The sequence below is a fragment of the Pogona vitticeps genome, chromosome 4 (assembly GCF_051106095.1).
Source record: "Pogona vitticeps strain Pit_001003342236 chromosome 4, PviZW2.1, whole genome shotgun sequence".
In the NCBI taxonomy this organism is placed as follows: domain Eukaryota; kingdom Metazoa; phylum Chordata; class Lepidosauria; order Squamata; family Agamidae; genus Pogona; species Pogona vitticeps.
This window is the reverse complement of record NC_135786.1, coordinates 71225940-71238818: the sequence shown is the minus strand read 5'-3', so window position 1 is coordinate 71238818 and position 12879 is coordinate 71225940. Positions and strand designations below refer to the sequence as shown.

Here is a 12879-nt window from a genome sequence, read left to right as displayed (position 1 = left end):
TACATTTGCTCTAGGCAATAAACACAAATATGTCTCCTGGCATAGCAACATCCACCCCTCCCCCCCCCGCAAGAAAACCTCTGGTGCAGGCTGCATTCCACCTTCAGTGAGTAAGTGTGGCACGGCAACTATTTCAGAGTATGCCTAGTACAGTAAACTTTTAAGCAGAAAAAAATATGCGCTATAATGAAAGAGGCCATCTTTACCTGCTTCAAGGTTTAAAATGTCACCATTTTCAGTACAACCCATTGACCTGATCTGAAGCTTATTGCACCGGGTATATAACAGAGAGCTGGGAAAGAAAGAGAGATGAGATAACAATAAGATTTATTCTTATATATTTTTCATGGACTCTGTTCAGCATTTATGAAGGGCTAATTCACCCAGGTTTAGCATGCCATTCGCTTTAGGTTTGCTGAAAAGTATCTCCCTGAATTTCATTGAATTGAATAATTGATATGAAACAATTTTTAGGGAAAGTGAAAGAAGAAAGTGCTAAAGAAGGATTGCAGATGAATGTTAAGACAAATATCATGACTACAGAAGAACTATACAACTTTAATGTTAACAATGAAGAAACTGAAATAGTTAGAGACTTTTTATACCTTGATTCTATCATCAGTCTTAATGGAGACTACAGCTAAGAAATCAGAAGACTGGAATTAGGAACGGCAGCAATAAAGGATCTAGAAAACATCATCAAGTGCAAGGATGTGTCATTAGAGACCAGACCAAGATGATCCACACTCTTGTATTTCCAATCACCATATACTGGTGTGAAAGCTGGACAGTTAAGAAAGCTGACAGGAAAAAAAATGATTCATCTGAAATGTGATGCTGGAAGAGAGCTTTGCAGATACCCTGCACTGCCAGAAAAATGAAGAAGGGAGTCCTAAAACAAATCAAGACTGAACTATCTCTGGAAGCAAAAATGTTGAAACTGAGACTGTCCTTTTTTGAGCACGTCATGAAAAAGCAAGATTCTCTGAAAGAGACAATAATGCTGGGAAAGATGAAAGGCAGCAGGAAAAGAGGAATACAAACAAATAAGATGGACTGGCTCCCTAAAAGAGCCCATGGGCTTGGGTCTGCAAGACCTGATCAGGGCAGCTGAGGACAGGACATTTTTAAGAGCACTCATTCATAGGGTTGCCATGAGTGACCTGACAGCACAGAACAACGAGCTTGGATATTTGCCCTTCTTGGGCAAGGTGCTGAAGCATGCTTTAGCATCTCAAGTTCCATGGGTTTGTGGATGAGATGAGTTCTGGGTCTATTTCAATTTGGTTTCAAGGCTGATTACAGAATGGAGGCCATTTCTTAACCATGCCATGCAGTCTGCACATGGAGCTAGTAAGGGAGAGCATGCGACTTCTGCTGGGCTTGTCAGCAGCCTTCAATACCATTGACCAGGAAATTCTTCTGAGCCACCTCTTTGGGGTGGGACTTGGATGTAACTCAGCTCTCTAGGGTAGAGCTTGAAGATTATGCATTTGCTCTAGTTCACCACTGCTATACAAATTGAGAGGGTGGTGTGAGAAAATTCTTATTTGATGCCATGACCATTAGGCTGTGGGATTGATCCCTCAGGGTTCTGTTTTATTCCCCTTTGCTGATTAATGCAGGCAATGAAACTGCTGACAACCATTTCCCTGAATTCTGGGATCTGTAGGCTGATGATACCCAACTCTGTATTTGTAGCCAAACCCAATGGAACTGTTTTTGTTCTGAATCAGCGTCTGAGGCCAAGAATGAAGTTGGAGCTTGCTCTGTACCATGTCATGAACTTTTGTAAGACATTCTGAGTATTACATTTTCATCGTGACTTGGACTTCAGAGTTAATGCAGCATTCTTAGTGATTGAGTCCAGAGCACTATCCCACCCAGTTTTATTGAGTGACTTTCAGTCATCAAAGGCTGAAGAGATGAACTGGATGTTTTGAGCCTGGCATGCCACTTGTATACTCAACTCTTTTTTGTCTTATTCTCATTCTTTTCAGCTTATTAACTCTAGCAGTTAGAAAATGTTCATCTAGTTTCACAGACTGTAAATGCCTCACTGAAGGAGGGAACAATTCCAGTTTCTTTTAAGAGAAGTTAGAATTTGAAATTCCACACCATAAGGCATCTTGCACTTTTCATATATATTTTACCCCACCTATTGGCATGAGATAACAGTCATGAGCGGGGAAGCAGACAATTCAGTTCGTCTGGGTTACAATTCGAACAGCTCTTTCCGTTTTTTGAGAGAGAAAAAAACACCTGTTTCTAAGTGTTTAATAATTAAAATATTTACACCTGAATGTCAAAGAAAAATAGGAATATTTTAAAAACTCAAAAAAAAAACCCTTGTTCTGTTAACTAATGCAGTTAAAGATTTGTTTGGGGTCTGAAGTGTAAGTTGAAAAAGGAGGGAAAAAACAGATAAGGAATATGTCAATGATAAGAAAGTGTTTTTCTTAATTTTTAAAATAAGCTTTATAGTATTATGGTGCCATAATACTTATTTAAGTCACAATTTGTTCATACTTTAAAATACTCATAAGCAGAAGTCTAATCCTTTCCAATTCATGCTTATATTTTGAAAGTGGGGAAGACTAACACTCGTCTCTGTGCTGAACAGTCTTGCCTTCTGTATTCTCATGCTCTTCCTTCACCTCCTCTCCTCACAGACAACTACAGCCAAAGGTGGGATTTAAAAAATACACACTATAATTCACGTGCTGGCTGTGGCATTCTGGAAGTCACAGACCAGTTAAATTAAATTACATTAAATCGAAAATTTAAAAAAGAACTGAAGCATGGTGATAGTAAAATAACAGGCATTCTCAATTTGCAGTATACTAAATATCTAGACCCTGATGTTGGGAAAGTGTGAAGGCAAGAGGAGAAGGGGACGACAGAGGACGAGATGGTTGGACAGTGTCATTAAAGCTACCAGCATGAATTTGACCAAACTCCAAGAGGCAGTGGAAGACAGGCTGGCCTGGCATGCTCTGGTCCATGGAGTCACGAAGAATCAGAGACAACTAAACGACTAAACAACAACAACAATAAAAAAAGGAAGATCTCAGAATGAGAACAGTCGGACACGACTTAACAACTAAACGACAACAAACATCTAGAAAAGCATTCCTTCACCTTCATAGAAAAAATGTAAAGAAAACATGTTTTTTTATTCACAGACCTCTTAGAGTACATTTCAATGGGAACCCAAACCATGAATTTCTTTATGCATTATTTTTTTAAAAAACTGGTTAAGACCTAATACAGAACTGATCCACGGATAAGCTAGCAAAGTTTTTATTTGGTTTTTCACTTTTTATCGGGGGTTGGGGAGAAAGTGGGATAATATGGTATTGTCTTGTGAGTTTTTATTTTATTCTCTTTCTTTTCAGTCAGTGTATTTTATTTATTTAATTATTTAGATTTCTACCCTGCCCATCTAGACCAAAGGTGTAGTGATTTATAGTTTGGTGCTGCCCTCATCTCTGGGGATTGCACCATCCTACATGTTTTTCCTGTTCATGTTTAAACAATAACACCCAAGGATGTGCCAAACACCATGTCCATATGATGGCCACAGACATGTTTTCCCTCACACCATTCCAAGTTACCTTAACCTGTCTCTTATCCTAACTGGGGGAAAAACCCTATTGGGAGAAGAAACAATTATTTAGCCTTGAGCTAGTTGTGATCGTTTGTGGTTGTTTTATTGTATAGTCTACAACCCATCAGGGATACAGCAAAGACATAGTGGGAGAAACCATGCTTTGCATAGAAGCAAATGCTCCATTATTAACATTCATGAAACCACCTGGGTTGCAGACTTAAATTTTATTATGTATTTTATAAACTTGGGGGTTTAGCAATAATATTTTGTATTGCCAGCTCAGCTCAAAAAGCATTTCCATCATAAAGGCTGTTGCTCGCAAGGGAATATGTAAAGCCAATGAGAGTTTTACTTCAAAAGCTGTGTATATCTCTGAAAAATACTCCACGAAGCCATATTCGAACACTAAAATTTGATAGAGACTCATAATTATTTTGGCATTACAGGCTGCTCTGGGATATCTAATACTGGTGGGGTTTGGGGGAGGGGGGCATATGTGTGTCCTGAACTTTGTGTGTGGGAGTTCTTGCTTCCATGTCAAGAAACATTTTATTTTACAAAAGAAATATATATATATATATATATATATATTTAAAGCTAAGCCAAAGTTGTTCAGCGTGAGAATTCACTGCTGCTCACCATTTGGCCATTTATGGTGAAGATAAAAGGTTGTCAGCAGCTTCGTAAATTTAATTCCCATGAATTTTTGCACATGGTTTCATGGGCCCAGTACTAAACACCAATATTTGAAAGCCATTTTGTGTCAACAACATCTCAATACCTAAGTTCCACTCAGAATAAACCATTGTTTAATGTTAAGGTAGGACTGAGAATGCTTTTCTAACAAAGCTGTGGTGACTTTAACATACGCTTGATGGAAAATTTTACTAGCTGGTATCGTAGATTGCAAAGAATATCAACAAGGACTGGAAATGTCTGTGAGTTTCCTGTTTCCTGATTTTAATATGTTCGTTTTCAGTTATTGGGAGCTCAGAATGACTTGATCTCTGCCAAGGCAAAAGCCTGTTCAGTTAGGGGTATCTAACATTAATCCATGATTTTAAATTAGAAAAACTGAGGTATTGCATTAAGTCTTCTACCTCCCCCTTGTTTCTGGATGTTTGTGATTAATTTGGGTGTGTGCGAGAGAGCTGAGTTTTAAAAATCTTCAGTCTTTTTTTTAAACTAGGTTCTATAAGAACTTTTGACAATGAAGACCACATTTCTACTTAAAATGTAAGTGTGCTTCCAAGTGACATTTTATCCTGCAATCACTCTACCTTAAATATTGAGGTGGATGTTTCCAAATGGCATCACCATATAGACCTATTGTTTGCCCTCACTGTTTCTTCTACCTTTTTTGCTACCAGGAAACATCTGTTAAGGAAGTAAGATGGGATACAACACCTTTTGATCTGTAATTTTAGGACTTCCCATCTGAAAACATCCAAAATGCTGCTTAGAACCCTGCATTTAATTCTTCCATTCAACTTATCTCACACAAAAAAGAGTTCCTCAATGACCAAAAACATTGATCTTTCAAGAAGATATGTAGCAAAGCTGTCATCCAAGTGCAGCATTTGTCCACCTTGTTTCACTCTGTTTTTCTCACTCAGTGCTGGAAGATCATGAGATATACTGTGATTTGCCTCCTGCTTCTTAAACTTGCCAGTGCTAAAGTACTTCACCGCTTTAGCACTCTACTTTCATTTCCTGGTGTCTAGCAAATTCCTACTACAGTGGTGCCTCGCTAGACAGTTACCCTGCATGACAGTTTTTTCGCTAGACATTGACTTTTTGTGATCGCTATAGCGATTCGCAAAACAGTGATTCCTATGTGGGAATTTTGCTGGACAATGTTTCGTCCCTGCTTCGTAAACCGATTTTCGCTAAACGATGATTTGCTTTTCGCTAGACAATGATTTCGCTAGAAAGCAATTTCAGTGGAATGGATTATCATCATCTAGTGAGGCACCACTGTATCCTTTCTTTCTCTTTCTCTTGTCTTTTCTGTCTGAATTTTTGCCACCTTTGAGTTACGGCTGAGTACTTCCTTCACTGCCACTCAGGCTCCTGCTATCAATGACTATGCAAGGATCCTGCCTTACACCAAGAGATGTAGCAGCACCTACAAAAGCAGCATTAGCACTTTGCAGAACCATCACATTCACCCAGGGAGTTTAGAGGGTGGAACCCAGTGTTAAATAGCTGGGGAAGCACCATAGCGCTAAACACCTCAATATAAAGCAGTACATTTAACCTTTTCTTTTGGCAATAACAAGAATCACTTGGGGAAAAGCAGTAAAAAGTGAGAAAAGACTATTGCCACACTGGTGACTCAACTTGGACTTTTTGAAGGGAGATAATAAGTCAAAAAGCTGGGAGGAAGCCATCTTTGCTTCCAAGTGCTGACATGACTGCCTCAAGCAGTTCTCCTGTTACACACCTTGAAACAGGGAATGGGTCAGATATGTATTTTAGTTGTTTTCTGACAAAAACCGTCTAAACATTGCAAATGTCTTCGTCAATTTGAAAGAATGTCTAGCAAGTATATGAAATTTTGTTTCTAAAAACTGGACATAGGAGAATGAAAATGGCCAAACCATCCAAGCCGAGCCCTTACTACTTTGACTTTAAAGGGCTCACATAGTGACACTGTATTTCACCACTGTGCAGTTGGGCCAGCAATTTTGCAACTGGTTAGCAAATATTTCAAATTGATAAAGACAATAGCCTTTGCAACTTATTGTGCAACTGCAAGAACAAAAAACATTTTTTTAAAAATCCATGGCTATCACCCTTGCACTAAATCTGGGAATACCCAACTACAGTACTACCTCTTGCTGTAATACAATGACATTATTGAACACAGACATATTTATTCAGCCTACAGTTGGATTACACTGCGGAATTAGGGCTACCATGTCGTTTTTGCAAGAGGCTCCTCATTTTTAATAGCTGCATGGCAGTCAGGTACAACATGATCATCTCCATCCTGGAAAAAACGATGCCTATTGAGTTTGACGTCTTCTGCTAGTTGAGAATGTTGTTTCATTAATTATTTTACAAGAATATCACAAGATTAAAAAATTTCTTCAGCAGAAAGCTAATCAGGTTAAACACAATTGAATGTGGCAGGAGGGGAAATCCCCAATTCAAGTAATTGACAAAGGCAGATTTGAATTCAGTCTACAGGCTGGTATAGCTTTCATTAGCCCCTGGCAAAACATGAATCATGGACTTGGCAGTTGCCAGTCTAGAAACACACACAGTAAATATTAAAGGCTGTGGATGTTTCTTGTATGGGCAAGGATGTGATCTGGGGAGAGGGGGAAATGGAGTACAACTCCCAGAAACCCCCAGTTAACAAGATTGCAGGACCTTCTGACTGAGGATTCTGAGAGGTATAGCTCAAAAAAGTAAAATTTGAGATTGTTGGGTATACCAACAGAAGGAGCAGACGGAGGTCATTGCTTGGTATAGCGTTCACCTCCCTCACATTCTCCTTCCTTCATGCTTTACCCTGCAAAAAGTCAGATTTCTATAAATTCCTTCCTCTTCTTTTTGCCAGTACCTTTATGAGGACATATCTAGTAATTCCAACATAATGGAAGTTAAGCCATTTAGTCAGTAAGCAGTATGTAATTCACAAGCTGGAATAAAATTTTATATGTATTTGAGCTGATCACTGAAATTGGTATCAGGCAGTTATTGTGGCAAATAACACTGCAAAGATTTTGGTACCTTCCTCTTTTTACTTTTCTCTGGCAAAGACCTAAAGAAGAAATATCAGAGTAATTTAAGACAGGGGGCAATAACACAGATTGTTAATTTTAAGTATAGCAAAATCACAGCAGGCTTTGATTGAGAGGAGCCAAAATAAACATGTGAAGTATTTGCCTGTTTGAAAAGGATATACCACATCCTTCTTCGAGTTGCAAAAGGTTCCAAGATTTCATCACAAAACTCCGTCAAAGGATTTCTTTCTGTAGCCGAGGTATGTACGTAAAAGACGAGGCTGTGCCAGGGCAAGTGTCTGGCATTGGCAACCTTTTTCATGTTTAATTGTTGAGAATTTTGCTCAACACAGCAAGAAGGGGCCTTGATGTTAAAAGGTGGCTTTGATTAATCAAGACTTGATTGGATGACAAATAGTCCTCTTCCCTAAAAAGCTGACAATGCAAGAGCCCTACTGCCAAAAGCCATAAACATACAAATAACACCGTGGAAATAATATAAAGACAAATTACAGTTCAAAATGGCACCTATCAGAATGTCAGTTTATATGATAGAAACAAAGCTTTCTGCTTGAGGTGATGGAAAACAGATCTGTGAAAATTCAGTCTAAGGCCCTGATGACTAACGAGAACACATTTTCTTATTTTCAAATTAGTTTTTTTATCCATCATACTCTCATTCTTTGTTTACAGTAATAAATCATAATTTCTTTTGTTATTTTGATGAGGAAAATCTGAACTTCCAAGCACATTATGACACTTATTCCCAAATAGCTACTCTGCATAAGCATCTATATTGCTCTCTAGAAAACCATAAATTCTCCCTTTGGAACAACAAACACAACTGCACATTGTGGATTGCTCAAAACACCATCAGGTTTCACCTAGAGGTTCCATGTACCCAATAGGGAACCAATGGAAACCAGAAGTCCAACAAGACAGGGACCCCACCCCCTGTCACTGCCTGAAAAAAGTTGCCTTCCATGCAAACTCACAGTTGAACAGAAGCTTACAAACCAACTGGGCTTCCATGCTTATGAAACTGCTGAGAACCAAGAATGTGTAACATTCTAATATTTTGCACAATGACCTTCTAAAGCAGACTGTGACTCATACGTTCCCCAATATTTTAGCAGAACTCTTATATTTATTAGCTGCATGCTGAATTTCCTGTCACGGACTACACTGAGGAAGGAAGCTGTACCTGTTCTATTTATATTTACTGGCCACTTTTAAATAATTTCTAAATATTGAATGGAATCCAGTGGAAAAACCACAGTGGCATTCAGTTCATCAGCACAAATCTCCATTGCAGATTGACTCAGTTTAAGAAGTTAGCACAGACATTTCTTGTCACGCATCAAGTCACTTGACTGATGTGCAGCAGTGAATGCCTATGTGAAGTTTATAGAATTATTTTAAAAAAATGAGTTGGAATGGGGCCATCGAGTCCAACCACCTGCTCAGTGCAGGAATCCAAATCAAAGCAGATCTGACAGATGGTTGTCCAATTTTCTCTTGAATGCCTCCAGTGTTGGAGGACTTCCATTGTCGTACTGCTCTAACAGTTAAGAATTTGTTCTATCTTTCTTCTCAATTCAATCTCAAGAAAGATGTGGTAAGCCTGGAGGTAGGGTTCTCAACTTGTGTGTGTGTTAGTGATAATCCCTGCCATAGAAAGATAGTGAGTTACAACATAATGCCTATTTACCATGTCAAATCGACCTGGACTAATTTTCATCTGTGTGAGATCTGTTCACTAGTATCTTCTCACTTCCTTCCTCCCTTGAACATTTCATATTTCAGACGTTTTCACTAGAGGATGTAACAAGGAGCTTTCCTTGGTTGGCCCTTGAATGGAACTCTTGTTGTCACATCAAATGTGACAGGCATGAGGGGTGAGGCACAGAGTCTTCCTGGAATCATCACCTAGCATGTACACCTCTGTTCCAGTGGATGCCCACCAGGCCAAATCATTGCAGTCTTTAAGCAGGTCCTTAAGCTGACCTGTTTACTTTGGCCTGTACAAATTAGGACTTTATTGGCTGCCACAGTGTATATGGTGCTGTGCCATTTAAATAGTTAATGTTGAATTTGTCATTATGTTCAGGTTTGATTGAAGATTTACTCTTTTTTTAGGGATGTGGTGGCGCTGCGGGCTAAACCGCAGAAGCCTGTGCTGCAGGGTCGAAAGACCAGCAGTCGTAAGATCGAATCCATGCGACAGAGTGAGCTCCCATTACTTTGTCCCAACTCCTTGCCAACCTAGCAATTCAAAAGCACGTAAATGGGAGTAGATAAATAGGTAAAACAGCACTCCCTAGTCACACTGGCCACGTGACAACGGAAACTGTCTTTGTACAAGCGCTGGCTCTACAGTTTGAAAAACGGGATGAGCACCGCCCCTTATAGTTGGACATGACTGGACTAAAAATGTCAAGGGAAACCTTTACCTTTACCTTTACTCTTTTTTAAGAAAGAAAGAAAGAAAGAAAGAAAGAAAGAAAGAAAGAAAGAAAGAAAGAAAGAAAGAAAGAAAGAAAGAAAGAAAGAAAGAAAGAAAGAAAGAAAGAAAGAAAGAATTTTTAAATCTTTAAAGTAAGCATACACTGAAATTATAATGTTGTTCCATGCTACATGCCCTTATCATATCTAATGCTGTTACAAAAAAAATCTCCATTCAGGAGCTAAACTTCTCATTCCACATTCTTCCACGTTAGACTAACATTTATTGAAATATCATGTGGGTTTTGTTGGTTTGTTTTCTTTTGTTTTTTGTTTTTACTCCAACATGGTCTCCTTGTATTTCCTGATTTCACAAACCCAGTTGGACTTTGTTGGGCAAAACGCTGGATTTTTATGAGAGGAGAAAAGCTATAAATCTGTTGTCACTGGGAGACACCATACACTATGTGGCATATTGATGATATCGCCAGCATGCTTTGTTTTTAACACACAGCCATTTGCCCATAAAACTGCCCTCCAGGAAAATCACATATGAAACCAAAATGTGAACTCTGGAGCAGCAAAACATCTGACAGATCTTCCTGTCTTGCTTGGGAAAAAAGAAGAACATTTCTCATAATGGATATCCAAGATCAAATGCATAACCAAATGGTTTCACCAGCTCCAGAGTTCAATCAGCCAACCACTTGTATGTTAATAACAGATAACATTCAGAAGACATAGCCCGTGTGGCTGCAAAGAAAATATTTTACAACTGAACCTGTGAAATTTGTCAAGATTTCAAATTTGAAACTGAAGGTCATAATAACCATTATTTTAATGGTGTGGTTAGTAAGCATTTTAATAATAATAATAATACCAGTTGCAGTGTGTGATCTAACTAGGCCTGCAGCACATGGGGGTTTAAACCTTTCCTCCCCAGCAGAGATCCTGAAAAATAAATCCTCTGCCCCCCACTCTGCACATTGAAATTATTCTTAGGAAAAACACTTCCATCTTCACAAGGGGGAGCTTTTGTCCCTAAGCCTAATTGCTGCTGGTGGGTTGGGGGGGTTAGGGTGTTGTCAGAATTGTGGCTTAACGAGCGCACCGTTTAACGACGAATCCACATAGCGACCCGTTTTTTGCGGTCGCTAATACGATCGCATTGCGATGTTTAGATAGGCTAAACATCACATTGCGATCATTTCTGCACCCGGCGGCCATTTTTGGGAACAGCTGATCAGCGGTTCCAAAATGGCCACCGGGTGCAGAAAATGGCCGCCCGCACCATTTTCGCGCCCTGCCCTCGCTTACCGAGGGCGCGAAAATGGCAGCGCTATGGAGAAACTTCACAGAATGGTGAGTTTAAGAGCCATAGGAACGCATTAAACTAAGTTTAATGCATTTCTATGGCGTTTTCCGTTCCGTATAGCGATGTTTCCCCATAGCGACGGTTAATGCGGAACGGATTAACCTCGCTATGCGGGGCAGCATTGTAATCTTAGATTTGTCTGCCATCTATTGCTGTCCAAATCTGTTCTGTTTAAAATTGAAATTGAAATTGCTATAGTTACGTAACAGTTACATAAATAAAATAAATAGATGAATAAATAAAACCCATTGCTAAATACATGGATAGTGGCAAGTGGTGTCCACCTGTCGCATTAGTGTTGGCTTTGCCTACCCCCGTGTCCTGCAGACTAGCCAATGAATGGTGGACTTTGGAAAGCCATTTAAACTGTGAAGGCCCCTGCATCTATTTGAGAACGTATTTTCTAGAATTCAGAATAGTTACTGTTTCGGACTAGAGCTCTCAGAATTACATCCTGGAGGAGTCTGTTTAAGTCAGTGGTCCCCAATCTTTTTGCCTCCATGTACTGGTTTAGCATGCAGGGGGGGGGCATCTGTGCATGGGTGGGGCTGTGCGTGCATGGGGGGGCAAGAGATTATTCTCCGTGGCCCAATCCTGGCAAGGCCACGGACCGGGACTGGACTGTGGACCAGGGGTTTGGGACCCCTGGTCTAAGGGATTCTGGGATGCTAAACATGTTGAGTGGCGTTTTTGGCAATTGCAGCGGAGGGGAAAAAAGCTTTTCCAAGTTTTGCTTGCCTCCCCCCTCCTCTTTTGGCCTCCACTGGTTGTGGGAATGAAGCCTACAGTACTGAGAGGGAAGAGCTCCCTTGTGGTTTCTGTCTCTTTCCTTTCATATGTTCCCAAAATGTACGAACATTTGATTAAAAGTAAATGTTAGCAAGATCAGGAGAAGTCCCTCCAAAGGCCTTACTTTTGTTTTCTCTTAGCTCAATATATCAACATTAGTATATCTTCTTATTTCATATGTGGAATCTTGGGTCTTCTTTGATTTCTGTTGGCATTTCTCTGTGGTTAATATTTCTTTGTTGGTCACCATCTCAATCTGAGAAGCTCTTAGCATGCAGGTACAAATCTACCTTGCAATATCTTCTACATAGTAATCTATGTTGAAGTCCATGAATATATGGCATCATACAATCAGCACTGTCAAAGTCAACTTTAATTTTTTTTTTTGTTTGTTTGTTTCATGTGACATTCTTCATCTTAAGAAAGTTGCTTCGGACCACCTCTGTTCTGATTTTCATTATGTGCTTACATTTCTGCTGTTCATGCAACCAAATTCAAATGTACTGTGCAAATCCAAGGGTTCTTAGTTGCCACATGAAACATTTTACATTACAACAAGGTTTGTTGTCATGTGCCATTAATTCACCAAATTATAGCAACTCTTATAGGGTTTTCAGGATATGTGAGAAATTCAAGGAGTGTTTTATTGTTGCCACTAGGGATAAGACTTTTGGATTTTCTGGACCACAAATATCACCCAATCCCAAGAATTCTACATATTTTGCAGGTACCTGACAAACACCCCAGTAAGATATATTTTCAAGAAAGGCCTAAATTAGAAGGCTTTGAGGATGGGCTAGGCCAAGATCTGCCCAAGTGTCCGGAAAGCTCACAACTAGCACTGGGAAAGGGACAGGGCACTTGGGTAGAGCTAATTAATTCTCGAAGTCTTCTAAGTCAGGAGTCCCCAACCCTTGGGC

The 12879-nt window shown here is 39.6% G+C and overlaps 1 long non-coding RNA gene across 1 annotated transcript in view; it reads right to left on the bottom strand.

Annotated features, from left to right (window-relative positions):
- Nucleotides 1-8254, bottom strand: part of LOC140706645 (uncharacterized) — a 35595-nt gene extending 27341 nt beyond the window's left edge. Inside the window, exon 1 of the long non-coding RNA XR_013544940.1 lies at nt 207-8254. This is a non-coding gene — a long non-coding RNA (uncharacterized LOC140706645). The remainder of the gene's footprint in view (nt 1-206) is intronic.
- Nucleotides 8255-12879: the final 4625 nt, after the last annotated feature.